The sequence below is a fragment of the Salmo salar genome, unplaced genomic scaffold (genome assembly GCF_905237065.1).
Source record: "Salmo salar unplaced genomic scaffold, Ssal_v3.1, whole genome shotgun sequence".
NCBI classification, from domain to species: Eukaryota; Metazoa; Chordata; class Actinopteri; order Salmoniformes; family Salmonidae; genus Salmo; species Salmo salar.
This window is the reverse complement of record NW_025547735.1, coordinates 45,001-50,000: the sequence shown is the minus strand read 5'-3', so window position 1 is coordinate 50,000 and position 5,000 is coordinate 45,001. Positions and strand designations below refer to the sequence as shown.

Here is a 5,000-nt window from a genome sequence, read left to right as displayed (position 1 = left end):
CTGTCTGTCTGTCTGTGACTTTTTACCCACAGCCCTCGAAAACTTGGAAGAGTGGGTTCGGGGACCACCCGCGGGGACCCGGCCTAGAGTGCACCGTGTGTGTCTCGGGCCCCGACCTCTGACTTCCATACGACTCTGGTTTCTCTTCATTACGCACAAGCCTTTCGCCTTTTACTAAAGACTTCCGTGGAGAGGAACACTTACGAGTTCAACGTATTTTTGGAAGGGCTTTGCTTCTGGCAGAGCCCGGTATCTTGTTTCAAGAGAAATTGACAGAGATGACGCCTCGAGACTTTTTGCTCAGGCGTTTGACTTGAAGCCGGCTGACCGACCGGCGTATTTTTTCCACTCAAAGTAGTCGCTCGGGCAATTGAGTTCAAGCCCGACGATGACTGGTGTATTTGCCGGGCATTGAACAAATAGTCGCACTAGGATTAAAGAGCTAGTGACCTAACGACGCATTAGCGACTTTTAAAAAAAACACACCCGCCTGTCACCAGGGAAGCGTTGGGTGAGGAGGAGCCAACTTTTGCCAAACCGATGAGGTCTGCCGAGGCCCCGGGGCCCGGCGGGTGCAGGGGTCAATTTGTGGGTTATCGCTTCTCGGCCTTTTGGCTCAGATCAAGCTTGGTACCGAGGTGCCCCAAAGCCCGCTGAGTCAGAAGGTCGAAGGCCGGAGGGAGTAAGAAGGAAAGCCAGTTAAGTTATTTTTCAACTTGGTTTCCGTTTTTTTTCCGTGAGGAGATGGCGAACAACAGTAGCGCAGGGTCGGTCCCCAGGACTGGACTTAAGAACACAATCCGTTTCGCTTGGAAGAAGGAAGAAGATACACGCTTGCCAAGAGATTCCTTTGGAAGAACCGTTTTGATGGGGGCCCTGAAAGTCAAAGTCCCAGAGGTTATGTGTCTGCAGGGAAATGCTATGGAGGAAGCATATGACGTGACCTTTCATACAGAAGGTATGTGCGACATTATAATGGACAGAGCCAAAGCGGCTGCTGGAGAGAAGCCATTGTCCTTTTTCAATGTAACATGTCTGTCTAAGACCAATTTCAGAACTATTAATGTACATATGTACAATCCTCATGTAACGGATATCGCCATAGGGGCATTTCTGGGCCGTTTTGTGACGTCACATCAGGGGCAAGATATGTGAAGGACTCTTTGGGATTCTGGAATGGCCGCCGTCAGTTCCAGGTGCTCCTTAGGCCGGATAAGGAAGGGTTTGATGGCTTCCTACATCCCCCGGCGGTCTTTTCTCTGGGTTCGGACAGGGGGATGCTCTTTTACACCCGTCAACCCCCTTTCTGTAAGAAATGTAGGGAGTATGGGCACGTTACAGCTGCCTGCAGTACAGGGAGATGCAGGTTTTGCAAATCGGGGGAGCATGAGGCAAAGGACTGTAGGGAGCCGAAGGAATGCCACGGGTGTGGTAGTAGGCTGCACCTGTTCCGGGACTGTCCGTCCCGTCGGCAGTCATATGCCGAGGCGACGGCAGGCAGAAAGGAAGGAGGAGACTCTGTGGGGGAACATCTGCAAAGAAGGGACCCTGGGTCTAGCAAGAAAGACCCAGAGAAGAAGGAGCAGGAGAGACCATCCTCACCAACGCCCACTCCACGTGCAAGGGCCGGGAAAGAGGTGACATCAGGGCCGTCAGTGAAAGGAGGTGAGGGGTCCGCTATCCAGAAGCCGGAGGTGGAGGAGGCGGGTGGAGGAATGGAGAGCATGGGATCATTACTTGATGGGGTGGAGGGGCTTGGGGCCCTGGTAGAAATGGTGGAAAATCTTCCGGTGTTGGGGTCAAGGGCAGGGGAGTGGGCCTCAGACTCTGGTGTGCCGCTCGAACTCGGGCAGGATGGGAAGGAATCGTCAGTAGGGAGGGTGATCCCGGAACTGGAGCAGGAACCCTACGTCGGCAAGAAAGAAGAGGACGAAGCGGAAGGGTGATGTGCAGAAAGAGGTGGGAGGCATAGGGGAAGGGGCAGGCAAGCGTGCGATGGGGGTTAAAGACAGTGCCGCTGATGTGGCCCCCCTGTCCTCACAGGACTCATCCCTCCCTTTACCCCTAGAGGAAATGGACATGACGACCTCTACTCTATCTCTGCATCCTGGGGATGGAGGGTCGCAAGGCTGTTCAGAGAAGCCGGAAACCTCCATCCCCAACCCTTCCCGGCTTCATGGGCAGATGACTTGGGGGTCTTAGAGGAAGGGGAGACAGAGTGTCCCAAGTTGTGCGCAAGCAGGTGGGCTCATCTGAGGAGGATCTGTATCCTTCGGATGAGGGGAGCATTTTTACTTCCCTGTCGGAGGAGATGGAGCGGGGGAGCATCGGGTGAGCCTCTTGTTTTGTTTTTGTTATTAGTAGGTTGTTGTTAATGTTTTCATTATGGATAAAATTACTTTTGTTAGTTTAAATGTAAGGGGTTTGAGGGATAGGATAAAAAGAAGGGCGGTGTTTAGTTATTTAGAGGGTGTGGGGTTTGATTTTTGTTTTTTACAGGAGGTTCACCTAAGGGATGGGGGGGATGTTGTGAGGTTTAAGAGGAGTGGGATAAAGGGAATCAGTTTGGGGTATAGGGGGGTTCACTCTTCGGGGTAGGGATCTTGTTTGGGAATAGGGAGGTAAAAGTTGAGGATACTTTTGTTGTTATGCAGGGGAGGGTTTTGGGGGTGGATGTCACATTAAGAGATTGTAGGTATAGATTAGTTGGGGTGTACGGACCACAGGTGGCGGCAGACAGGAGGGAGATGGTGGACTGTCTGACGCCCCTGTGTGTCACAAATAGGCAGTTGGTGATAGGGGGGACTTTAATATAGATTTAGGGGTAGGGGGGACCGCAGTGCAGGCGCCATCACCGGGCTAATGGCTTGCCATGGTCTGGTTGATGGTGGCCTGCACACTACTCCGAAAATGGCCGGTCCCACTTGGCGCAACTCCAGGGGGTTGCGCGGAGGCTTGACTATATTTTTCTATCCAGGTCCTTGGGTCAGTTGTCTGGTCGGCTGTTGCCTGTGTTCTTTTCAGATCACGACGGGGTGCTCCTGCAGGTGAGTTCTCCAGTCTGCCTCTTCGGTAGGGGGTATTGGAAGTTAGATCGGGAGGTGCTGGATGAGCAAGCCTTTGTTAATGCCTTTATTGGTGTGTTTCGAGGGTTTGAGGGCCTCCGGTCCATGTGCGAGGGGGTGTTGGAGTGGTGGGACTTAGTCAAGGTAAGGATTAGGATCTTTATTATAGGATATTGTAAGAAGAGAAAAAGGGAGGAAAGGAGGGAGGTGGATCATATCCATAGGTTGCTCGAACTCGAGTACGAGGCAGGCAACCTCGGCGGGTCGGTCGACTGGGAGAGATCCACTGCCCTGAAGGCGCAACTCAGGGAGCTGCAGGAGGCGGAAGGCTCGAGCTTTCCTGGAGCGTGCGCATAAGCGGCTTTTTAGAACATAACGAGACTTGTTCCACAATGTTCTTTAAGTCGGTTAGGGATAGACAGAGTAGAAAGGTAATGTACGGGGTTAGGAAAGAAGATGGTAGTGTAGCTAGAGAGCCGGAGGAGATGGTCAGAGTAACAACTGATCATTTCCGAAGTTTCTTTAAGGAGAGGGAAGTAGATGTAGAGCAGGGAAATGTGTTTTTAGAACACTTGTCCCGGCGATTGCCGGAAGGACATTAGAGAAGCGATGGAGGCTCAGATCTCCCTAGAAGAGGTTGAGAGCGCCCTTAGGAGGATGGGAAAAGGGAAGGTACCTGGGATGGATGGGCTGCCGGCCGAGTTTTACCTCAAGTTTTGGGGGATACTCGGACCGGTGGTCCTCGAAGTCTTGAAGGCCATTCTCGAGACGGGGTTCCCGGGGGATCAATGACCGTCGGTGTGCTGTCACTTCTTCACAAGAAGGGGGACGCCACAGACCTTGGCAACTGGCGGCCATTGACCATGCTGTGTGTAGACTACAAGATACTTGCAAAGGTCCTAGCGGATCGGTTGCGCACAGCCCTTCCCTCGTCGTTCATGAGGATCAGACGTGCGGGGTAGAGGGCCGCTCTATCAGGTGGAACCTGCAGTTGATTAGGGACTCCATCGCTTGGGTAGAAGATAGAGGTCTGCCTTTAATGGTAGCAGCGCTTGATCAGGCGAAAGCCTTTGATCGCGTGAATAGATCTTTTCTTTTCAGAGTATTAGGTAGATTAGGATTTGGGGAAAAGTTCATAGGATGGATCCGTACTTTATATGTCGGAGCGGGGTGCCGGGTTAGCGTAAACGGTCACATGGGTGACGTTTTTGACCTCTCGTCAGGGGTCAGGCAGGGGTGCCCGCTCTCGGCTCTCCTCTTCGTACTGTACATGGAGCCTCTGGGGGCTGCCATTAGGGCAGACACAGGGGTGGAAGGCTTGTTAATCCCCTGGAAGTGGCGGTCTGCGCGTTAAGGTGACGCAGTACGCCGACGACACTTCCTTGCTGCTTTGCAAGGACTCGTGCTTGACAAGGTCCCTTGCCATTATTGGGGACTTCACCCGAGCGTCGGGAGCGGTTCTTAACCACGCAAAGTCTTCCGTTAAGTTTTTCGGAAGATGGCGTGGTAGGACGGATGTGCCCGGGGGGTTATCTCTCTGTAACGGGGCCCTGAAGATTCTCGGGGTTCATTTTGAGACCTCCGGCTCAGCGACGCTGAACTGGAACATGGGCATCGCAGTGGTACAGAGGAAGCTAGCGATGTGGAGGGCTAGGTCGTTGTCTTTTGTAGGCAAGGTCCTGGTCCTCAAGGTGGATGTATTGCCGTCTCTTTTATATTTGGCGTACATCTACCCATTGCCGGCTTGTCTGAGGAGGCCTCTAGTGAGGCTAGTGTTTCAGTTCATGTGGGGTGGCAGGTACGAGTGGGTCGCCAGGGCACGCATGCTTTGCCCCATCGGGGAGGGAGGTGGGGGGTACCACACTTCCCCCTCAAGCTGGACTCAATTTTTGTTTCTTTTTGTTGACAGAGCTTGCTCATCCGGTAGTACACCCG

General features: G+C 53.0%; 1 non-coding gene across 1 annotated transcript; it reads left to right on the top strand.

The window, feature by feature from the left end:
- The first annotated feature begins 130 nt into the window (after positions 1-130).
- Positions 131-247, top strand: LOC123732272 (U5 spliceosomal RNA). Its single transcript, XR_006763033.1, has one exon. It is a non-coding gene; the product is annotated as a U5 spliceosomal RNA (small nuclear RNA).
- The last annotated feature ends 4,753 nt before the right edge of the window (positions 248-5,000 follow it).